The 25,511-nt window shown below is 33.4% G+C and overlaps 1 protein-coding gene across 1 annotated transcript in view; it reads left to right on the plus strand.

Annotated features, from left to right (window-relative positions):
* Window positions 1-1,059: 1,059 nt before the first annotated feature.
* The window catches only part of LOC126740403 (ATP-binding cassette sub-family D member), a 131,943-nt gene continuing 107,491 nt past the window's right edge, over window positions 1,060-25,511 (plus strand). The window contains exon 1 of the mRNA XM_050446418.1: window positions 1,060-1,216. The gene's annotated coding sequence lies outside the window, so the exon portion shown is untranslated. The remainder of the gene's footprint in view (window positions 1,217-25,511) is intronic.

Below are 25,511 nucleotides of genomic sequence, written 5' to 3' on the forward strand. Positions count from 1 at the left end.
TCTGCTCATTACGGATTCATTTATTAAATTTAATTTGTTCTTTCTTGTGAATTTATTTAATAGAAATAAATCATAATGTCTGAAAGTGAAAGTGAGTTTATTCCGACATATATTATGAATACTATGAAAGTGTCTTATTAAAGAATCATAGGATGTAAACTTCTCTTGGCCCAGCCAAAGGGGGCAAATAATGTGTTTGCTCTCTTTTTCACTCTGTTTTTTATTATGTATATCCCTCATATGCCAATACAAGTAGAAGAAAATTACTTTTCACAATCTTCACATATTAATTTATTATCCCTAAAAAAAATGTATACTGTTAAATAAAATTTTACAAAGGTACTTAATTTTAAAAGCACTTACGTGTTTATATCCATGTTCACCAAATAAACGTGTAGTAAATTAATGTAAATATAAAGTGGTGTTTTGAATTTACAAGGCAACAATATAATATATAATACAATATAAGTAATAATAATTACTCTTGGTCGCACAAATTGTAAATAAACAACAAAACGTTGATCCGTGATTTTATTGGTCCGCATGGGTGCGGAAATTAATGTATCCTATGATTCATCCATAATCAATTGAAAACCAAACTAAACACACACACAAAAAAGCGTAAATTCTACTAAAAACGTTCTTTGCATACGAGCACCTTGCGTTCACAGTTAACTGGCAACTTGTACATGGCGTTACAACGTTTCGACGTTTAGAGGCACCTAGACCACGTGTTTTTTAAATTTCGATACTATTACTTTTACAACAGATGAAGCATGGCACTCACAACTCAAAAACCACAGAGACTCCTGTTACGGCATTTTGGCACTTAACAACGTTTTCGAAAGGGAGGCGTTAAATGTAAGAAATCCATGTAAAAAATAAAACCAGCAAATATTTATCAGATGACCAAAGTGGTGTTGCCATTATCTCGGACAATGCCTAATCTTTAATTCTCCAACCTGTAGATTTTACTTATAAATAGGTTGCTGGCAAACGACATGTGCTGCGTTCTATACTTAGTCGCTGGAAACGATCGACATTAGTTCAAGTTCATACCTACATATTGAATTTAGAGGTTAGGTAGGGTTTATTATTGTTTCATTCTTTGTTGATATTTTGATTAGAGTGAAATCTGTGAAGTAATGCTAGAAAAATGGCAATAAAAAGCTGACTAGGGACAGTTGATGTGGACATTATTATCCGACTACTATAGGTAAGCACAGCAAAAAATTTAATTATATCAATTAAAACATAGTTTATTCAATATTTAAAATTAAATTGTGAAACCTAAGTGGATTTTACTTTGATACACCTGTATTAGGTTGGTTCTATTCTTTATTGCTTAATTTTATTATTTTGTTACTTCTTTTTGGTAATTATTAGTAAAATAACAAAACCTGTTCTGTATAGTGACTAATTGGTGAATACAATAATTATTGAAGTGAATAAGATCTTTCTGGGTAAAGTTTGTAAATGTTTGGTAAATTTGTTCAGTTAACAATGTAAAGTTAATACACTTTACGCTCCATTGTAGTAGAAGTCCCAGAAACTTCTGCAAGAGCAATATGGCCTGTACTTAACCAAGGCATAATAAATAAGTCATCTTTTTCTCGAGAGATGTAGCTAGGCATGGAGTCCATGAGGTTCTTAGGGGCTCGAGTGGACTCTGCATTGAGGCGAACATAGTAATATTCTCTATGACTTAAGTAATATAGAGTTTTTTGTTTCTGAATAATTAATGCATTCTCTATAGAAAAGGTAGGTAGCATGAATTTATTAAGCTTGGTCCTCCTTCTCAGTAGTGTTTAAAAATCTCAGGTATATAATAACAAGTCCATAATTTTAAAATAAGCTGACTGCAACAATTTGAATTTTACAGACAAATGTGATACCAAATGTGAGTTAAAGATACTACCTTAAAAAACTTTGTAAGCATGCTCTTATCTTATGTATATCTAAATATATGATAATAGCAAAGGAATGTTTTTACAAACACTTAACAACCTCATAGTTAAATATAAAAAATAGGAGAACATTCAATAGAACAAGTAACAAAAATCAAATACTTAGGCATATGGATAGATCAGGACTTAAATTTTAAACCTCATGCACTTGAGGTAATTAAAAAGAGTTCATAATAATATAATGTTTATCACTTATCTAGATATTCACCTTACTTAGACTTATGCACAAAAAAAAACTATTTCCAACATATTCATCCTGCCTCATTTTACTTATTGTTTTAGTGTATTATTTTTATTAAAACAAAATGAGTTGTCCTGACTTCAAAAGTTGGACAATAAGGCCATGCCTATAATACTAGATAAACCAAGATTGACCCTAATAAAAGACATGCTTTAGAATGGTTATTAGCCAGAGAGCCTCTTCTACTCAATATGCTGTCATTTGCCATAAGATTAAAATTGGTCATGCTCCACAGTATCTATTGAGTAAAGTCACATTCTCTGCCGAAATACATGACCATAACATGCGATCGAGAAATAATTTTTATATACAAGTTTTTCAAGAAGGTGCTCAAAATTATTTTTTGATGGTCTAAACAAATAAAATATGTTACCTATAGAAAGTATGCAGTTTTTTAAAAGGGTTTATAAAATTAAGTATTATACTAAATGTACATTTAGTATAATAATTCACTTCTAAAAAATTTTTCATCTTGGTCATTGTCTAATTTGTGTCTCGTTTTTGTTTGCATAATATAAATCTGTTTTTGGTAATTGTATGGTGTATAGGTGACAAAAAGTATATATAGGTATTCTATATTAAATTATTTATTAATTTTTTTCAAATGTTATATGCCAATTATTAAGTAACCTTGTTGTATACCTTGTATTAGTTTTTTTTACTAAATAAACAGTTTAAGCATAAACTAACATAGCAGTCATATTAGGATTATCATCTCTGATTCATTAAAAATAGTAGGCTTTAATTTTTGAAATTGCAGGTCGTTTATTACAAATATTATACTATGCCCTGGTAAGAGCAAGATTAAAAAAATTAAAAAGATTAAAAAGATCGGAAATTCGGAAATATACAGAGTTTCTAAAATATATAGCATTTAAGCAAGTGGGGTATGCATACCATTACCTTCAATAGATAACATTATATTGGTAGCAAGATTGAATATTTTCAACCTTTAAAAAAGGAGTGCATGCTTATTTGTTTATAAATTAATTAATACCATTGTGATTTGTCAAAATAGATGTTCTTACTAGGGGCTTACAAAATAGGCTCGACATTTAATAGGAAATCAAATAGCTGTGGTCTCAGTATGCCTTTGAAAGTTTTAAAACACTCTTGATATATATAACTATTATATTTATTTATTTATTATGACCCCAAGTTAATAATATAATAGCAGCATTTTACAAGCTAATTTAAAGTTATCCAAGATAAGCATCATAAGTAGTAATTCAAAAACCCAAAACTAGTCCTCTGTACTATAACAAAAACAAATCAAATTACAAAAATATATAATATATAAACCGAGTAAATCAATGTTGTAACTATTTATGAGATTACAGTAATGATCCCTGGGAGAATTTTGGCTATAGTTAGTATGGTGAAACAGAATATGGAAAGATTGAAAGACACTCCTTCTAATCCTAGCTGGTAAATCAAAGTTTATGTACTCCAATAAGCTGCTACAATCTATGTAACCATTAATTAGCTTAAGTATGAACATCATACCCAACATATTCCGCCTATGTTCCAATGTAACCAGATGTAAATGACTCTCAATTAATGAATCATGATCAGCAATAAACAAACCCATCCAAAATGCGCAAAATCTTAAAAAATTATGCTGAACTCTTTCCACAGTCAAGTGGTGTACTGCCTGAGAAGGTGACCAAACTATGAAGGCATATTCAAGCTTTGAACGAACTAGCAAGCCATAGACACCCTTTACAGTATCCAATGAAAAATTCTTACAATGCCTGAGAAGAAATCCAAGCATTTTTGATGATTTAACTATAATTTCGTTCAGATATTCATTGAAAGATAGATTTTCTTGAAAAATGACCCCTATCTCTTGTTTTGGTTACATATTTCAACTGTTTCCCATCAATTAAATAGGAAGTAGTTTGTTTTCTGACCCCCTTATAAAAGCTAATAAAACAGCACTTCAACACATTCAGACTAAGCTTACTATCCCTACACCAGTAGGCGAGTCTATACAATTTTTCCTGCAAAAGCGTCTGATCCTCTTGACAGTGAATTGTTTTCATAATTTTAAAGTCATCAGCAAAAGCTAAAGCAAAACTGTTCTAAAAGCAATTAAAGATAGTATTCGCAAATAAATTAAAGAAAATAAGAGAACAATATCCGCCTTGAGGTACCTCTGAGGTAACAAAAATTGCTTCAGACTAGCATAAAACTAGCGATCCAATCGAGAGTAGCCGCACCAAAACCTAAATCAAACAATCTACTCAAAAAAACCTCATGATCAACTCGATTGAAGGCCTTTGAAAAATCTGTATAAATTGAGTCAACCTGTTTAAAATCCTCCAAGGCTTTAATTAGCCTATTTTGATATAACAACAAATTAGTGACTGTCGATCGACCAGAAAAAAATCATTCTGCTGCATATTGAATAAATTGCGGCACATCCACCTCAATTGATCACTTACCAAGCTATCAAAGAGTTTGGGAATAGAGGACTGAATGCAGACACCCCTGTAGTTTCTGACCTCACTCCTTTTCCAATTTTTAAAAGCAGGGATTTCAAAACTATACTTCCATCTGTCAGGAAATAGACAACTTTTGAATGACATATTGAACAAAATGCGAAGAGGTTTAACAATTGTGCAAATATGCCATTAGGACCCAAAGTATATCTGTTAGGCAAGCAATAAATCTTAGTTGAAAATACTCTTGAACATTTATTATATACTACGACATTACTAATCATCTGTCTATTTTGATACATATTTCAAATCCCGACATAGAAAATCAAGATACCACTGACTTAAAAATTCTTATAAAAACTGATTACATGAGACTTGTCAAGTATGGTATGTTGCGAATCTCATTAAATCCATTTTTAAATCGCCCACGAAGATTATTCATATCGTGAATAGATATGGAGTATTGTAACAATTTGTTCAATTGCGGGTATACACGATCCGGTTTCAACCGCATGGGATATACGCGATACACACTGCGTTACAAACGGATATGCACTAAGAAAAAATCCAAAATTTAATTGCTTCGAGACTTTCATCGAGAATCGATGTCTTCAAAGCTAAGAATTATTTGTGGTCTTGAAGCAGAATAATGTTTGCGAGAGTGAGTATAACGTAAACATTGAATGCATCCATATTTTGAAAGTGGTGTAGAAAAAAAAATCGTGAAAGGTGGTGAAAATTACTAAAAACGCGCGTTACAACCGGACCGTGTAGTACGTGTGTTAGCTAGGACCGTCCCGTCGTTCGTTGCTACCGCAGCAAGCTGCGTTTCTCTTCCATCGAAGCGGTGCTAACGCATCGTGTATCGCCTCCTATTTAAACATAGGTGTTGTCGTACCAATGCGGTACCGCTCTGTTTCTACCGTATACGTTGAAACCGGATCGTGTATACCCGCACTAAATGACATCACAAATAACAGTCCAACAGATTGAGGTCTGCCTCGTCATTAGTGAAACATTTTAAAGTAATTTGGGTAAGTTTGTTTCCAAAAAATTTCTGTGTGCTTCTGCTGGAAAGAAAACGATAAGATTGAATAATAATTATACCATGTCGTGTATATCTCGATTCATCAGTGAACAGTATAAATGATGGATAGTTCTAATTTTGGATCAACTTCTGCAATATCCAATTGCAAAATGCTATTCTGCCATTGAAAGCATAAAAGTGGTTAACTGAAATTTTTGTCAAAGTTGAGTTTTTTACATCAATGGATTGGTTATCGAATTCTACATGTCACTTGTTATGTTAATAATATCGATACAAAGTTTACTATGTATGAGAGAATTGGAGCACACAACTTGAAAATGCCACTGTCTAAGGAAATGATTGGTTAGTGCACTTACGGTCTTCTTGTGTTGCGAAATTCCAAAGAAATAGTAACTTTATGTTCTGGGATTTAACTTAAATGTAGTTAACCACTTTTATGCTTTGTACGGCAGTATTTTTTGGAGCGTAATCCACAGAAAGTCGACCTTAAAATTTTTTGACTTTTTCCACTTTGAGAATGCCGAACACCTCCATTTAAAAGTCCGTCGAATGTCTCCCAAGCAAGAAAGCTTGCCCTCGGTCGGTATCGTTCCGGCTCCTGACAACTCTGTGTGGGCCATTCTAGAACCGTCTATGTACTATATTTGCAAATCCTTTCGACATTGAGCCTTTGTATTAGACCATGCATCCCTGCGTCCTTTCTGAACCTTAAAGGAAACCTTTAAGATTGTTGGGGAATTATAAAATGGCAATGCCTTTATTGACTGCCTCGTTGACGTGTTAACTTGATGTCCAAGTACACGCCTACTTAACAGTTTTGTGTAACTTGAGTTATAATTCTATGTTCAGATTGGTTTGATTATTGTTATTAAAGTTTCGGAATATTCTTCAGTATTCATAAAAAAATCACGGAAATTCATGCATTGGTAGCCTATTTATTAATTAAGTCAAGTCAGTAATTAAAGACAGTATTTTTGAAAATTATATCCAAGACAGCTTGGGGTAAATTCATGACAGGTAAGAATGATATGGCCATTTCCAGTTCTCATATAGACCTGATTTTGGTTTTAACACTTTTTTGGAGTATTCTTCAACTCCTTAAAAAAAAGTAAATTCCTGAATATTATTAAAATCTTTAAAACACCCAAATCTGATTATTTTTTAAGTGCTTATATTCTCTGGCAATCTAACAATGATGGCCTGACCTACGAATGTTATATTATTTCCTGGAACAAGATTACACAGATCTCAATAATAGTGGCTTAATTGATGCATAATAATAATAATAATTTTCCCTAAATTGGATACATATCACAGATTAATTTTTTTTTAGATAAATTTATATTTTGTTGCCAAGTATCTAACTGCATGAAAGGCATGCAGTTAGGATATAGCGTAACATGTTCAGTAGCTAACAACTATAATATTTAATTAATAGATAACTATCTGCATTTTGAAAGGAAAACCCTTTAAAACGAAGGGCAAACTACGAATGTGATATATTGGTGGGTCGCCTTGTAGTCTTTTTCCGTATCTAATGAGTTTTTATTAGTATAGCGACGTCAATGTGAAAGGTTTTTGTATTAGACTATACGAGGTGATAGAGGAGATCATTTGCAATCAAAAAAACCCTATATACTATTATCCGATTGTTGATGGTTTAAAAGTTATTTCCATTTTTCTCATTTTTGTAAAAATCATGCACAAAATTTATTAAAAAATATCATAATTTATTTACTTAATATTTAGTGCTTTGACTTTAGAGCTTGACCTTAGTGCTTGACCCTAGTGCTTGACCTTAGTGCTTGACCCTAAGGAGTGCACCCTTTCATAAATATGATTTGGATGCATAATTGTTTCTTTCACTAGTAAGAAAAAAATAATTTCTCAATATGTTTAATTTTTATTTAAAAATTATTTGCCTTTTAAGTGAACCTGGCAGAAACAAATTTACTACAAAAAGTTAAAAATTATCAGGAAAAGTTACTTATTTAATGAAGATTCTCATATGGCGAAATACTTTCAGATAAGTGATACGAGTCTTTTTTGATTGACATGTTTATTAAATTAATCGTTTTTGGACAAAAATCAAAATATTTTAATACTAAATAATCTAATTCTAAATAATGAAAAAAATAATAATTTATTGCTATTAAACATCACAATAAATGTTCAAAAAGCGAACCACCTGCCCTAATACACATTCGGCAACGGCGGATGAAATTACTTTTTATGCGCCGAGAGGCTCTGTCATTGTTGGTAATAACGTTGGCCGCTTGTCTTATTTTTCTTCGCAGTTTTACTTCAGTCTGGCTTTCATTGATAAAAACAAGTTCTTTGAAATATCCCCATAAAAAAAAGGCTAAGGGGTTCAGGTCAGGCGAGCGCGGCGGCCATTGGATGGTTCCTCCCCTTCCAATCCATCGATTATTAAAAGTAGTATCAAGATGTTGCTTTACGATTCGGGCAGAGTGAGCAGGAGCTCCGTCGTGTTGCAGCCACATGTCTCGCCGTGTTGCTACAGATACGTCTTCAACTAAATCGTTCAAGTTATGTTGCAAGAAATGTAAATAATTTTCGCCGTTAAGTCTTCCTGGTAGCTCGAATGGTCCAATTAATTTGCCTTCAATGATCCCTGCCCATAGATTGACTGAAAACTGATGCTGAAAACGATTATTTCTCACTATATTAGGATTAACATAGTCCAAATAATGCAAATTGTGTATATTAAATGTCCCTGTTCTTTTAAAACTGCTTTCGTCACTCCACAAAATGTTTTAAAAAAAATTAGAGTCTTCTCTACTACGCTGCAGCATTTCCCGACAAAACTGAATCCTTTTTTCATAATCAGTGGGCAGAAGTGTTTGAACACGTTGCACATGATAAGGATATAACAGATGTCTTTGTAAAACTCGATGAACTGTGGATTTGGGAAGTCTCGAACGTCTTGCTATGCGACGAACAATTGTTGTTGGATTCTCTGTTGCAAATTCCAGAATATCATCTTCATCGTTATCATTTCTAGGTCTTCCTACTCTCCGTGGCTGACCAGGAATGATGCCTTCCAAGTAACTCTGATGCACATTTATGAAAACTCTATGGTCAGGATAGCGATTTCGACCGGGAAAGCGTCTTTCATATTCTCGGGCAGCAGCTCGAGCATTTCCATCACAAAGCCCATAAACATAGTGCATTTCTGCATAATCGTGGGAACTATAAGCCATTTGTGAAGGTTTACTTGTAATAGTAGCAAAGGAGAACGAAAAACTCCGAAAATAGAAACAGCAAACAGTCTAAGTATAAGAAATAAAGCCTAATTTGTTGAAAAACCAGAAAGAAACTAACTACATTCGCGACAGGGAAACGATGTTGATCTTAAAAATTATTTGAAAAAGAATGTTTGGTTTTCTTATCAAAATATTTGTCTGAAAAGAATCTGCATAAATAAAGCAACTTTTTCTGATAGCTGTTTATTTTTGGTCGAACACGTGCTTTGTAGCAGCATCAATTCAGACGCAAAAATGTGTATGTAAAACTTAAACACATTGGGAAATTATCATTTTCTAAGTAGTGACAGAAGCAATTGTAAAAGTACACTATTTAAGGCAACATTCATAACAAATACCACGCAAATACGTGAGGATATTCTTTCTATGAATTCTTTACAGAATTCATGACACTATTTTTATAAAAAACAGAAAAACGGTAATAACTTTTAAACCGTCAACAATCGAATAATAGTATATGGGTTTTTTTTATTGCTTCTGACCTCCTCTATCGCCTCCTTTCGTTTGGACGTCTACTTTTGGGATACCCTGTATATAAGTGAGTTAAGAAATACTTTTCTGAAAATTTTTAAAGAATTTCTCCTAATATATACAACTTTAATTTCTGTTACAAATATTGATTGTTCGCAAAACTCATTATTATTATTAACGACCCTGTAGTCGAATTACAAATTATAATCAAATTAAATATTGATGAGCGTTGCTATGCTTAGTAAGGACGACGAGTTTTATAAGGTATACGGGACATGCTTGAAAAAAGAACCCGAAACAGAGACCAACGTGGTTCTCATATGGAATATTTATGAAGGTTATGGTTGCTGCAGCTTTTGTTTAAAGTTGTAGTTCAGGGTTCGATATATTTCTTTAAATTTTAATGCTACTCGAGGTTAAAAAAATTAACAATAAGTATACAGGGTGTCCGGAAGCTAGATGCAATCCTTTAAAGGGGTTATGGCTGACTTAATTTCAAACATTTTAAGCTAAATATGTGTAGGTCGAAATTTGTTTATAAATTTTTTATGGCAATGTTTGCACTTTTCTCAAGAAATACCAAAATTTCACACTTAAACGGTAATAGAGCGCAAGTTACAATTAGTATCGGAGTTTCAAAGTTTATGTTGTTTTGTCTAATGTGTATTAATAAAAATACGATCAATTTCAAGCTTCTGTGTAAACTTATTAGAAAAAATAGAGATAATGAAACGTAAAAAATAAATATGAAGTTAAAATAAAAATGCTTTGTTTTATGTTTAAATAATTGTTATGAAAATGCTTTCGTCGTTCAAACCTATCTAAAAATATGCCTAAAAGTTGTTTGAGAGTTGTTATGTTTCAAAGCACCTTTCGCCGTCTTACTTAAGTTGGCATTGGGAATAATCCGGCACGTGGAGTCAACCCTGGCCATAATAATGTAAAGATTAAGGAGCAAATACTGGAAGCTTTTACCGCAGACCCTACTGCAAGCGTCAGAAAAGTAGCTGAAGACCTTGGCCTTTCTAGATGGAAGGTGTGGACGACCATGAAGAAAGATGGACAGTATCCCTTTCATGGTACGGGGGTGCAGGGCTTACAAGAAGAAGACCCTGCAAGACGAATTCAGTTCTGCCGCTTTTTATTGAACATGGACATCGAGGATCCGTTATTCTTAAGAAGTATCTTGTGGACAGACGAGTCCAATTTTTCCAGGGAGGGTATTATCAACTTCCACAACCTCCACGAATGGGCTGCCAAAGATGCAAATCCGCACTGGAAAAAACAAAAATCATTTCAGAACAGATTTTCGGTCAATGTGTGGGCCGGAGTAATAGGCAGGACTATTATTGGGCCACATTTTCTACCAGAGAATTTAAATGGTGCCAACTATTTAGATTTTTTACAAAATGATATCCCCGTTCTTCTAGAAGAAGCTGGATTATTGGAACGAGAAAGACCAATAATCTTTCAGCAAGATGGTTGTCCAGCGCATTGGTCCTTGGCTGTCAGGAATTACTTAGACGACTGTTTTCCGGACGGTTGGATCGGTAGAGGCGGAACCTTTCCTTGGCCTCCTCGATCGCCTGACCTAACTCCGTTGGATTTTTTCATATGGGGCCGGGCAAAGGAGCTTGTATACACCACCGAATTAAGATCAAGAGAAGAGTTGATTCGCAAAATAAATGAAGCATTTGACAGGATGAAAGAAGATATGACCATAAGAGTAACCACCACCGAAGTAACAAAAAGGGCTCGTGCCTGTATTAGAAATAATGGATTGCATTTTGAACATGAACAGTAAATAGTTTAAACAAAATTATGTTTTATTTAACATTAAAACCTAAAATAACCCCACATTCGGGGCTCTAATGCTTAGTAGGCTTATGAGAGGTCTCAGTCTAATAATTTTTGTTTACATGACCTGCCGCACAAAAGAGGCCATAATTCTGAGAATTGGCCAGGCATCGGCATGAGTGATATCTAAAAATAAAGGGCGTTTCAATGTCTCTATTTTTTTAAAGTTTACATAGAAGCTTGGAATTGATCGTATTTTTATTAATACACATTAGACAAAACAAAACAAACTTTGAAACTCCGATACTAATTGTAACTTGCGTTCTATTACCGTTTAAGTGTGAAATTTTGGTATTTCTTGAGAAAAATGCAAAAATTGCCATAAAAAATTTATAAACAAATTTCGACCTACACATATTTAGCCTAAAATGTTTAAAATTAAGTCGGCTATCATCCCCTTAAAGGATTGCATCTAGCTTCCGGACACCCTGTATATTTATCGGCGTTACAACATTGTTTGATCAATTTCAAATTGTTGATATACTGGAGCTGGGTTTACTAGCGATTAGGCAAAATTACAATCAGCATAGGCCTTTATTATAAAATGATCTAATATTACTTAATTTTCAGATCATCTACTTGATATGCTATCCCAATAATTATAAGGCATATAAATAAAATACACATAAATGTAAAAAAACCTGAGTAAAGGAGAATAAATATTTGAAAAAATGTAAATGTATCCAAACAAAATAAAATAACAAGATTTATACTTTACCGGGTGTTTCATTAAGGATGACGAGGTACCATAACACAGCAAAAGGTTAAAAGAAATTACTGGAAATAATCTTGAAGTTTGCCGCTAGAGAGGGTAATTGCTAGAGTCAAGAATAAACGGCGTTTTTTTTTTAATATAAAACGCCCCCCAAAAAAAACTATATTAAATAGGAAAAAAATCGTCTGTTAAAAACCATTAGCTTCTGTCTTGTGATGCCATTAGTATACTCGTATAAAATTAACCAAGTGAGCCCTTGTTGGAATTCCCTAATTTAATTCCAATAAATTATTTTGAAATAATTAACAAAACCAAATAATTTTTAATATCATAGCAGACGAATGCAGTAATAAATATTTAAGTAGTTAATATGAACAGTCCAGCATCCATTTTTTGTATAAATTGGAATATGACTGAGGCACTATGTTACACCCATGCATAGAAAACTGTATTAATAAATGTTTTTCATAATATCTCCGACATTTTAGATGATCATTTAAATATTTAGATATGAATAAACTAAGTTATAAAAGGTTTAAAAAAGCAAACCACTCTATCCGAAAATCCAAAATACTTTAATTTAGCACACGAAGTTTATGATCAACACAATCGAACGCTTTTGAATAATCGAGTAAGACTAGTATAGTAGCCAGCTTTTTATCCATTGCTAAAATTATTGAATCATTTAAATTCATGAAAGTGTTTGTCGTACTAAAACCGGGACGAAAACCTCACTGGAAGGCAGCAAACCGGAACTATCAACAAAAGAAAACATTTGTCTGGACACTACCTTCTCAAGAAGCTCACTCAAAACAGGCAGAGACTCACAGGTCTTAAATCGGTAATTCGAGATGGTAAAGTTACTTTAGGTAAAGAAAAGATAACAGCAGTCTTCAAAGTTGAGGAAAAACATCCCTCTTCAAGGCATACATTAATTATATGAGTAAAATGATCCAATAGAACCCGGCGCATTTGACTTTAACTCGTAAATGCTTCTGCGTATCTCTGCCTGAGTATGTAACGAAAAGTCAAAAGCAGAGGAATCATGTCTATTTGACTCAAAAAAAATCTGGATCAGCTTCATTTTGTTTAAATATTGATAAAAAATAGTCATTTATTTTGTCAGGATCTTGTAGCTCTGTAGGCAATTCCGGCTTTGACCCTGTCATGACTCCAGCTATCTTTAAAAGTTTTCATATATGCGGTTTTGTTTCGTTTAAATTTAAGCAATATCACGCTGTTTTAAAATAAGTTTGAAAGTATCTGTAAGCCAACGAGCTGGCGGTCTGCTGAGTCTTACAGTTCGTACAGGCGCGTGAAAATTAAAAATATTGATTAAGTTTACAGTTAAAAAGGTAATTTTATCATTAATGTCCTGAATCTGATATATGTTGTTCCAATCTACGTTTTGCATATCTGTATAAAAAATATCTGTGTTAAATTGTTTAAAACATCTAAAAGTGTAAAGTCTTTGTACCGACCCACCAGCCACCCCAAGTTGACAATAAGTAAGGCTATAATCTGAAATTATGTCTGTATTTATAACACCATGACTAATAACGAGAGATGAATCGCTAACCAGTATTGGATCCAGTAAAATGGCTGTTGTTTCAGTAATCCTTGTTACCACAACATGATCAAAACCCGGAGTAACCTCTGATAAAATGGAGTGGAATTGCGCAATTGATTCTGTTACAGATGTTTTGGGAGGGCGATAAACCGCTGCAATGAGAATATGGCATTTTTTAGCTTTTAGACACGTTAACAAGTATTCTATAGGACCCTGATCCATATTTATGAGGTTATAAACATCAGAGACAAACTCATTGCGAATGTAAACCGCTACCCCTCCCGTCCTATTCATACGATCTTTGCGAAAAATTTTATAATTTTTTATATTATAAAGATTAGTAGGTATATCAGGCCCTAACCAAGTCTCGGTTATACAAAATATATCAAAATCATGATTAAGTATGACGTTACGTACATAAGGAAAATGAGCAACCAATGATCTTACATTTAGATTCCCAATTTTTACAATTTTAGTGTTACCTGCTATTTTGCTGAAAATATTTGCAGCCATTAAATTATAGCACATTACACTGATTTGTATTTCTAACCTCTGTTAGCACTTTCCAGGAATGTTTTCACATGAGCACAATCCTTTATTTTAATCGCCTGATCTTCATCGGTGCTCTTTATGAACACCAAATTACTCCTGCTTCAAACATAGAAAATCGCCGCGTTAGCTAGACATGTTGGTGTGTTGGCATTTCGGCCTAATTCAGAATAATTTTGTTAAATGTTCATCAGACTTCTTAAACAAAATTATCTACAATTTCAGTGCTTTTTTTGTTAGTTTATTTATGTTATTTTCTTAATTTGTTAGTATTTTTGTTTGCTAGAGGCAAATGGCCTAAACTTAGGATTAAAGACATTAGGATTCCCAAAATGTATTTTATGCATTTGGTACAAACAGAAATGAAGTTTTCTAAGTACCTATTAATAATATAGTTTGTAAATTAGGTGTATAACATATATATATTGTAAAGCTTTATATGACATTTCTAGTTCTGTAATATATTGAGTAAATGAGTAATTAACAGCCAATTCATACTTAACTGAGCATTTTTGGAATTGTTGATGCGTGAAACTTTTACTTTTGACTTCTCAATCTCTAATAGCTCTATAGTATAATATTAGGTATCGTATTCCGCAATCGATAAAAAAAACGAAACAAAATTGATCAATATATCAAAACGAGCATCTAAAGTTTGATCTGATAATATTGTATAGCATTGTGCAATTATGCAACTTAAAAAAGCGTTTAACTACAATGTATTCTTTTATTTATTGGCTTTCTTCGTTATTGTGACTTTTATCGCGGGCAATTTCTTTGCGAAAGTCATGGTCTGATAAGCGAGTATGTGTGTGCGTGTCTCGAATCGTATTACACTGTATGTATGTACAATATGTGTAACAATGCTTTCGAAAATTACTGTGAAAATACGCAAATCAGAGACTTTATTATACCTAACAATTTGCGTATTAAATGACTGTATTTTGGTAAAGTATATGCTATTATATTGGATTTCAAAATTTTCTTTATTATTTTTTTGGTTGTTAAAGTTGTAAGTAGATATTTGCGTGCAATGGCCTAGAGAATAATATGAAACAGGATTTCTCTTTGGGAAATGCGACAAAATAAATGTAATATATTTATAAGAACATATATTATGTTTTCAAATTCACTTACAGGAAGTCTCTTAAAAAAGCGAAATTCGTAACTAAAAATAGTGACCACTAATAATTTACGATTTGAAAAAGCACTATTGCTTAATGTGTTGAGTTTTTGTGTTAGTCTCTATAGTTCCTAAGACTAGTCTTAAAACCATAGTTGCGTTTTAAACCCGAGTCGAAATATGACCTTAGTTAAAAATCCTCTATAGAAAATGCACAGACACAAAAAAAAACCGAAGGAGCCAACGATTATAACGATTAATATTTATAGCTCAGAAAAGAAATTACCCTTGAAAACGTTTAGATTCTTGACTTAAATCACGTAGCATTTTAAATGAATACGAGAAAAAAATAGAATAAGCGGAAATCTTTAGGCGGGTATATATCTGTCTTTTAATCTATGTAAGTTTTTCAATATTCAGTTGCTTTACTGATCATAAATATTCTAAGAAGCCATGAATTGAAACGATCTGCATTTATTTGTAGCAACAAATAATTTCTAAAAATATACTTTGATTATAAGTGGAATTCTTGTTCTTCGAAATTCTTATTTCTGTAGATTCATTAACTCTTTCGACCCAATTTGGCGAAAATGAGAAGGCAGAATAAAGAACAACTATTGGAATTAATAGAGTTTGGTAAACCTAGTTACACCAGAGAGAAATAGCCAGGCTACATGATTAGTTGTCTTTTTTCCTTTATCTCTGCATAACCTGTATGCAATCCGAAAATTGTAATTAATAATCGTCTTTTATAAAAAAAAAACAATAGATTGACAAATATTACGAGTGAAAAAGGAAAAGAAAAAAAAGGGCGAAGTCTATCTAAAGGCTACTCAAACTTAACCCTAATAAATAATTGTTCCCACTAAAAAAAATACTTATACACTTCTTTAACTTACCACCTGCACCAAAACAAAACTGTACACAAACAAATACCTTTGTATGCTAATCTTAAACAACCATCATGTTATCTCTGGAGCACACCATACTAGTGAGTTAAAAAATAGGAGCTCAAAGGTTATCTAAATTAATACAACCTAAATCCTGACTTAAACTTAATTAAACTATGAAGTAGTAAATCATTGTTTGGCAAGGAATTATACGTTTTAATTATATTATAAGTAAAAGACTTCTTGTATGTTCTTGTATTATGTCGAGGAATAATATGTTTAAATTTATTTCTGGTCTTTATATAAAGGACGCTTAGATTGGTTTTAAATTTATTTTTAGAGATTTAGATATAAATTTTGAATTAGTAATTAAACCATGCATAAAAACACCCAAATGTTGAGTTCTCCGGTTTGACATATTTTAACCAGTTCAACTCATTCATTTTATGTGAGACGTGATCTGATTTTTTTAAATTAAAAATTAGACGAATATATGTCTTCTGCACCTTTTGAATACGATATTGTTACGCTTGACGATGACAAGGACCATAAATAAAATCAGCATAGTTAAAGTGGGAAAGTACAAGAGTTTCACAAAACATTGCCATTAACTTCGTACTTAAAAGGTTTCTGTTGGAATATAGTTGTTTAAGCGATATATACGACCTTTGTAGAAGTTGCTTAACATGATCAGAAAAATTAAGCTGGTAATCTTATCGAATCTATCGCTGACAAGTATAACATCCAGATTACGAGCAGAATTACAAAATAGTAATATTTGGTCATCTATTTTAATTTTAATATATATTTTTTAATTATATTCGTTTTGATTTCTTTTGTCAAACAGAATAAGTTTTGATTTTGATGGATTAAGTTGAAGGCCGAATTTTTTAGAGAGATCTTTAAGGTTGTTTAGTTCATGATTAATAGTTTCGTTACAAGTAACAAAGTCTTTTGAAGAGAAGTGGTGGTACATCTGGGTATCGTCAGCAAAAGCTTCTATCTTTCTTATTTTTTTGGTGGTAGATGTTTTCCACTTGCATCGCCCGGTTCAATACCATCACATAGAACTTAGGCGGCGTGAAGTGGTTCCATGGAACTCACGTTTCGCCGCCATGTCGATGTGTCCGGTTTCCAAAGGGGAAATAGAGTAGTAAAATTAATGCATGATGGCGCCCTCACGATCAAAACTTTCCGGAGGTAAACTCGCCTCCCATTCGGATCTCCGGGCGGAGCCTGGTCGGGGGGTTCCATCAGGCGGATTTAAAAGCCTAAAAATCAATTTCTGCAACATCAGAGGCCTAAACACCAATATTAATGCAGTACACCAACACCTGCAATCAAATAAGCCTCACATTTTGGCATTGGCAGAAACAAAGGTGAAACCTTCAACAACAAATGTTCACCTCATTTATCCTGGATACGATCTACACACCCGATTTCGACTAAACTTTGGATTGGCAGTATTTGCCAAGAGCGATTTGAGTTGCCAGCGGGAGGAAACGCTTGATCCTGCGGACTTCGACGTTATGTGGTTCAAAATAATAGCCAGTGGAGCCACGAAATTTATCTGCTGTATCTACAGACCACCAAGCGACACCCACTATAGGCGGCTCTTTTTGAACCTGGCTGATTGCATTAACCAATTGCAAATTGACTACCCAAGCGCAGAAATCATCGTCATAGGTGATTTTAACGTTCACAATATCAACTGGCTGCGCTTCTGCAACAAGAACGACGATGGAGGACGAGAACCTGAGCTATTTGCCACCATATGCGGGCTTACGCAGCTTGTGGAGGAACCTACCAGAATCCCCGATCGAGACGGCGAGTTCGCGAGTCTCCTAAATCTGGTCTTGGCTTCAGACCCTGACTCGTACACTGTATCAGTACAGGCCCCCCTAGGAACATCGGACCACAAATTGATAATAGTCTCTTGCCAGTTGGATGTTAAAACGCAGGATCCTCCGATGCCGCGGAAGGTGTGGCACTATAAATCAGCAGAGTGGAACCATCTTCGGGAATTTTATCGCTCATTCCCTTGGAAAGAAGTCTGCTTTAGAACCAATAACATCTCAGAATGTGCAAACCAAATTACAGAGACGATCTTGGCAGGAATGGAAGCTTATATCCCTTTTTTCTACTAAATGCAGATCAAACAACAAGCAATGGTTCAACCTGAATTGCAAAAAGGCAGTAAACACTAAAAACGCAGCATATCGCAAATGGCGTCAACATCCTTCCATCGAAAATTGGAGGAACTTTTTAACCTCCAGAAATAGCTGCAAGCGAATTATTGATGAATGCAAAGAGAGTCACAACAACAACTTTCTGGTCGGTATCGAAAGCCGTTAGTCAAGGATTTGCTAAGTCGGCCTTGCCACCCCTAACAGCAGATGATGGTTCTGTCGCGGTAACAGCAAGGGAAAAAGCCAACTTACTGGGTAAACTCTTCGCCTCCAATTCTACTCTGCACTCGCAAGGCAAAACACCGCCATATTTGCCAAGGGTGAATTCATCGATGGGAGAAATTTCGTTTCCCCAATGAATTATAAATAAAATTCTTAAAAGCGTAGACACCAACAAAGCTTCTGGACCCGATGGAATTTCAGCCCTAGTACTAAAACGTTGTGCAGACGAATTGACTCCTCCCTTATGTAGACTGTTCACGGCATCGTATAAGCAGGGCTCATTTCCAACAAGCTGGAAAACTGCTCAAGTGCAAGCTGTACCCAAAAAGGGTAAGAAGACGATGCCCTCCAATTACCGTCCGATTGCACTAGTTCCAGTAATATCGAAGATTATGGAGAAAGCAGTCAACCAACAACTGTTAAGATATCTAGAATCATCTGGACTAATCAGCGATCATCAATACGGCTTCCGAAAGCTTAGATCCACCGGCGATCTTCTGGCTTACGTCACACACTTGTGGACGGAGGCCATGGAGAAGCACGGCGCGTCCCGCTCAGTCGCTCTTGACATTTCCAAGGCATTTGACAGAGTGTGGCATGAGGGACTACTAACCAAGCTCTCCTCAATCGGCATACAAAACTCATTATTGAATTGGATCAAAAGTTTTCTTGAACAACGAATAATCCAAGTAGCCGTCGATGGACACCTCTCCGACAAATTTAACATTAACGCTGGAATCCCTCAAGGATGCATTCTATCCCCCACCCTTGTCTTGATATATATCAACGATTTGCTAGGAACCACTGTCAATCCAATCTACAGCTTTGCGGACGATAGCACACTTATTTCCACATTTAAGTCCGCCAAACCAACGACAGCCGCAAGTTCTCAGAATTTTAGGCAGCAACAAGTAGCTTCAACCAACAACGATATTAGAGCAATCTTGGAGTGGGGCGGTAACAATCTGGTCAATTTTAACGCTAAAAAAACGCAGGCTGCAGTATTTACGATGAAGACTAACCTTGGTGGCCCGGAGCTGGTTATGGCAGGGAAAACATTGCCAATGAAATCATCTTTACATCTTTTAGGAGTCGAAGTCACCAACAGTATGTCCTGGCATGACCACGTTGCCGAAATCGCCAGGGCAGCTTCCAAAAAACTCTGAGTGCTTTTCAAAAGGAAAAAAACTGTATACACAAGAACAGCTGCTGACTCTTTACAAGGCTCAAATACGCCCTTCCCTCGAATATTGCTCGCATGTTTGGAGCTCTGCACCCAAGCATAGTTTAAAGCTGCTAGATTGTATGCAGAAGAGAGCTATTCGTCTTGTCGACAAACCAGAACTGACACAGAGTCTGGATAGTCTGGAGCACAGGAGAAAGGTGGCTGATCTCTGTTTATTCTACCGTTATTATCACGGTAAGTGCTTCTCTGAGCTGGCAGGCCTGATTCCACCCAGGGCTGTTCCGGCAAGAAGAACGCGTCTAGCCTTAGAACATTGAAAGGCTAGAATTAGTAAACAACAACTTTGTTTGAGTCCAACATGTGCACAGGGGCAAGAGGGGTGTTTTGTTTACAAACATATTTGCCGATTCTTTGTTGTCAAGTCGACGCAAATTTCCAACGGAGGAAATTTTTAGCTATATTTTAACATCCATTATAACGTTAATTTAACTTATTTGTGTTGTATTTTATAGGAAAATTTAAAATAAAAAGTATAAATACTACAATTAACCTATTTGAAGAATAAATATAATATCCTTAAGTAAAAAAAACAAAATTATTAACATTATTATCCCTAAAACTGCTTCTAAAAAATTTGAAGCGACAACACCGAAGCTTAAGCGCCTGAGCCATACGCGTAGTGTCATCTGTCAAACAGCTTTTTGTTTATTTTCGGGATTCGTGTATTTTCTTTAATTTTCGGTTTCAAAAGGAAAAAGGCCACATTTTAGTGTTTTTTTAAATTACTAGGATGGGAAAAACTTGTGTCGTTTGTGCCGCATCATGATAAAAAGGTGATTCAAGCCGATCTTTTCACAAGTAAGTACCGATACTTTCATAACATCACATCATGGGGTAACCATCATCATAAACGTAGAATAGGGGATCTTATAGATAAACCTAATAAAAACTTGAATGTGAAAGTGTGCGTAAAATACCAAAATATTTATATTTTTAAATCTAAATATTTTTTTGAACATATTCATCTATCAATAGGCTATAAAAAATATAAAACTAGAATTTTGTCCCTGGTTTTATTACAGGATTTTGTGTTTTTTTTTGTTGTTTTGGCAGGAAGAAGGCATACCTAATACCCATGTACCTATCTATGTATAGTTATGTTTTTTTAATATAGACATTAGGTAGATAGATGAAATTATTAATTTTTTATTGCCTTTAAAGAATTTTGAAATTTATTTAGATATTGATATCTATGTATAAAGTTAATTTTGTCTTTCCCTAAAATTTGGTCGATAATTTTTTTTGTTTTATCACATTGCAACTTACAATAATATATATAGTAATTAGCACCACATATTAATTCATTACTGTAATTTTTTTTGCTTTTTGAATAAATATCAAATACTTATCATAGATTGCCTAATATATGCCCAAAGGGAACAATGGATTTCATTAATGGAAATCAACACAATTAAACAGAACATATTTGTTTGTTCAGATCACATCCTTAGAAGTGATTTCTTATATAAGGAAGATAATATTATCAGTAGCCAGACTTTATTAAAAAAATCAGCTCTACCTCAAAGGTAATTTTTTTTTAAATATATTTTTCTAGTATAAAAAAATTGTCAAAAAAAGGATTAGTGTTACTCATATAGCTTATTTATACCTAATACTTATTAAATTAGGTATGTATGTAAAACTATTTTTTTACTAGGATTTCTGATGCACTGGTTAAAAATACAGCAGCCAATAATTCAGTTAATTTACCAAGTGATTTACCCTTCAAAGCTGCAGGGGTAGCTTTCCTGAAGAGTGCAAAAACTTTCTTTTATGCTTCCAAAATGGTATATAGTACAAACAGTGAAGCTAATATAGACAAGTATGGATAATTAAAATAGATTAATATTCTTGATACACCAAATTTTGTATAATTACAGATCTGATCATTCATCATCAACAATAACTGCATCTGAGATTAATAGTTCTACAGTAACCATGGGGTCTAGGTAAACAATTACCATTTCTCATCCAAGCCCTTTTTGTTTAACTGCTACACATTCCCTGACTCTGCCAAGGAAAAGGTAAAAATACACTCAAAATAGACTACTAGTTTTATGCCATGTATCATCCTATTCTATATATCTTATTTAAAAGTGATATAGTATTTTATTATGTTATATTTGTTTAATTAAATGCAATTTATCAAATGTCTGATATTACAAAGATTCTTTATAATATAATACATTTTATTGATCAATTGGATTATTATAATACATTTTTTTTAATTTTTTCTTTTTAATTTTGCTAATACTATATTTTTATGTATATTATTCTAGGGTAAAATCAAAATGATATCCTGAGGACCTAAGCACTGATGATTCCACCGTTTCAAAAGCTAAATCACTTGTTACCAAATTATGGAAAAAAAATAATGAACAAAAAATTAAAATTCGAAGATTGCAATAAACAAATTTGTCCCAAAGAAATTGAATTAGATGTCTCAAGTCATTATTAAAATACTTAAGAAATAATAACATGATTTTCGAAAAAGCCCAACATACTACATATTTTATTTGACTTGTAAAAGTACTTGTTTGTATATTACTACTAATAAACTAATCTAATCTATTGTACATAGTCTTTATTCTTAGGTAAGCTTTGTTTTTTAGTATAAATTAATATGATATAATATTTGGTATTAGGTAATTAGGTATTATATAGGTCACTGTTAAATGTCTCCAAACCATTGTACAGGCTAAATACTCATAATAAAAATCTTATAACCTATAAAAAACCTGCAACTCCTTCACAATTTGAACATCCTTGTAGTTTTAACTCTTTCCGCTGAATCAATACCGTCCCTTTGAAAAAGTCAGCACCATAGAAGTATATATTATGTGATATAAAGTAAGTGATGTGAAACTGAGTTTTGTCCAATACAATAATAACAATAAAATTTTGCAAAATGTTAATAATTTGTGTCTTAAAACTTGATTTATTAAGAAATCTATAATATTAATAAAATATTTAATTTCCAGAAAAATGCTTTGACAAAAATGGTGCCTTTTATTAGGACCTTCCTCTAACGAAGTCCGTTAAAAAAACACATAAATAGCTCATAAATGGTAATATTACTTATACTCAAACTCTATAATAATTAATAAAAATTTATCAGGTAAATATTTGTTGACGACGTCACTGGTAGAGAGTGCTTGTATCAGTGGCAACAACAATGCGATCGAGCGGCGTTGCGATGCCATTACCGTTTTCTCGTTTTTTCGTACTTTATTTTCATTTATTTATAGTTAATATTGACTTCGATATAGAGTATTTTATCAAATTAATTAAAAAAAAATGCTTGATATTTTATTAAAGGGGAGCAGTAGTATTGTTTTGAACCTTCGGAAACAACTGAAAATTTTTATGATATTATAAAGTGATTTTTGCCATTTATCTATAAGCATTTGGCATCATTGCATCAGAGATGTTGCAAGCAAACAAACCTGTCCATAGTTCCACAGCATGCTACTTCTAGCCTTTCAATGTTCTAAGCGTCTAGCAGTTGCGGCTTATCAACATCGAGTCCACCTGCCTACCCCAAGGACGTCGCTGTATCGGGACTCATTCATCTGGAGAACATCTTCTTTGTGGAACGGGCTTCCACCTCACATATTTCCCGAGGCATACAACCTGCAGTGATTCAAGATAAATGCCCACAAATATCTTCGCGCAAGCACCACTCCAAAAGTGACATAGGACTTTCCTCTTGTGCTTGTGTTTACCATTAAAAAAAAAAAAATCTTTCCGACATGAAGAGAGCTTATAAGTTTAGACGTGTAAATAATAAAGAAAAGAGGACCAATGATAGAGTCCTGAGGTACACCTGATAGTATGGCACTAGACTCCGAGTACAAACCAGTACAAACCACAAAAACAAGTAAATAAATAAATAACAATTACAATGTTAAGATCGAAGGCTAAAGAAAACAATTCGTAGAAAAAAAAAACAAGTAACTACACGTATAATATTTTTATTGTTTAACAAATAGGGATAAATATAGTGAAACCGTGTTTCTAAAAATTAAAAAAAATTTTAGCTATAGGAAAAATTACACACTTAATTATATATCTGAATTATAACTTTAAGTATTGTAATTATGAAAGATTTTGCAGTTTTCATTTATTAAAAATTATGTTAGGGGTAAGAATTTGTCAGTTAAATTAATTGAGAATATTTTTATTAGGTCAACAGGTGAATATGGTTATCGGCGTTCCAATTACTCACTGTGTAATTTTTTTCAACATTACATTAAGTTCATCATACCCTAACAACAAAGTTACAGTAAAATCAATTCTTGCAACTTACAATAAATATATAGGTCTAGAGAATACTTTAAGTATTAAAGGGAAAAAGGTACACAGAGTCGAGAATGATTCTCATGAAAGTGCTTTACCTACACTTGGTGTTCATGGTTCGAATTCATTCACCAAGACTGTCCTTTCTTAGTTCCAAATTTTCGACATTTAATCTGCTTAACAGAACATTGGTTACATCTTGGGGATTGCACAATTTTAGTATAATTTCAGTATTTTTTAGATCAGATTCAATTCATGGTGGTACAATAATATTGGCAAGCAAGGACGCAGAATTAATATCTAATTTTGTCTCTTGTATGTTCAGAAATTCAACCGTAAATTTCTCAGTACCTGTTGACACTAACTAGCTAGTGTCAACAGATGGTTTTAAAAAAGCTTCGATTAAAAGTGCAAACCGCATTTGTCTATATCTAACCGTTTGAATTTTATAACATGTCAAAAGTGCAAACATGCCGATCTTCAACTGTCAATAACTCAAAAACAAATGAAGATAGGTATAGGACATTATACATGAAATATGTCTAGAATTTTCTGTTCTTTAAGAATACAGAATAAAAAATAGGTATTTCCATTTCAAAAATTGAAGTTGATGGTCGTAACTTATTTTTGGACCACCCTGTATACATAAAATTATAGTAAGAAAACCCGCAGTTAAAAATAAAAATCGACGTGTCCGAGCGTTTTTTTTTTTTTGAACATGCCCCTGAATTTTGAATGAATTTATTCCGGATTTTTGGCTCTCACTGTATGTATTCAAACTTTAAGGGCTGTTTCATGTAATGTTCTCAATCTACCTGAACACGAGGTGCTGTATTCAAAATTTCCTTTACATAAAGCCGCTTGTCCGTCAAACAAAAAGCGTGGTCGTATATTTAGTAATATACGACCATAGAAAATTTTATTATGGGAATGAGTTCTTTCACCATGTGATTATAAGTTATGCCGGGTTATTTATAGAAAAGTTACTAATTGGCAGCAAAAAGAAGATATTATGCTTCAAGGTTGTCTGGTGCAAAGAATGTATATAAAAAATATGGTCAATTATCAATGACATTAGACAAAGTCATGGAAAATCTCATATATTAGACTCAAGTATTAATACACCAAATGCGCTGAATGATTTCTTTTGATCTATTGGGGCAAGCCTATCTTCTAAAATTGTACCAGTGGTTGATCCACTAATGTAAAGGTTCAGGAGACATTCTTCTTAGTTCCAACTGACATTATCGAATTAAAATCCATATTTTTTCTAATAAAAAAGCTTCTGAGTGGTATGTCTATCAGGATATTCTGGATGGTTCCAGTTTGAACTCTTTGGTTGATGTAGTAAATGCTTCTTTTTTGAATGGCTCTCCCCTGGATATACTAAAAA

This window comes from Anthonomus grandis, chromosome 9, assembly GCF_022605725.1.
Source record: "Anthonomus grandis grandis chromosome 9, icAntGran1.3, whole genome shotgun sequence".
In the NCBI taxonomy this organism is placed as follows: Eukaryota; Metazoa; Arthropoda; class Insecta; order Coleoptera; family Curculionidae; genus Anthonomus; species Anthonomus grandis.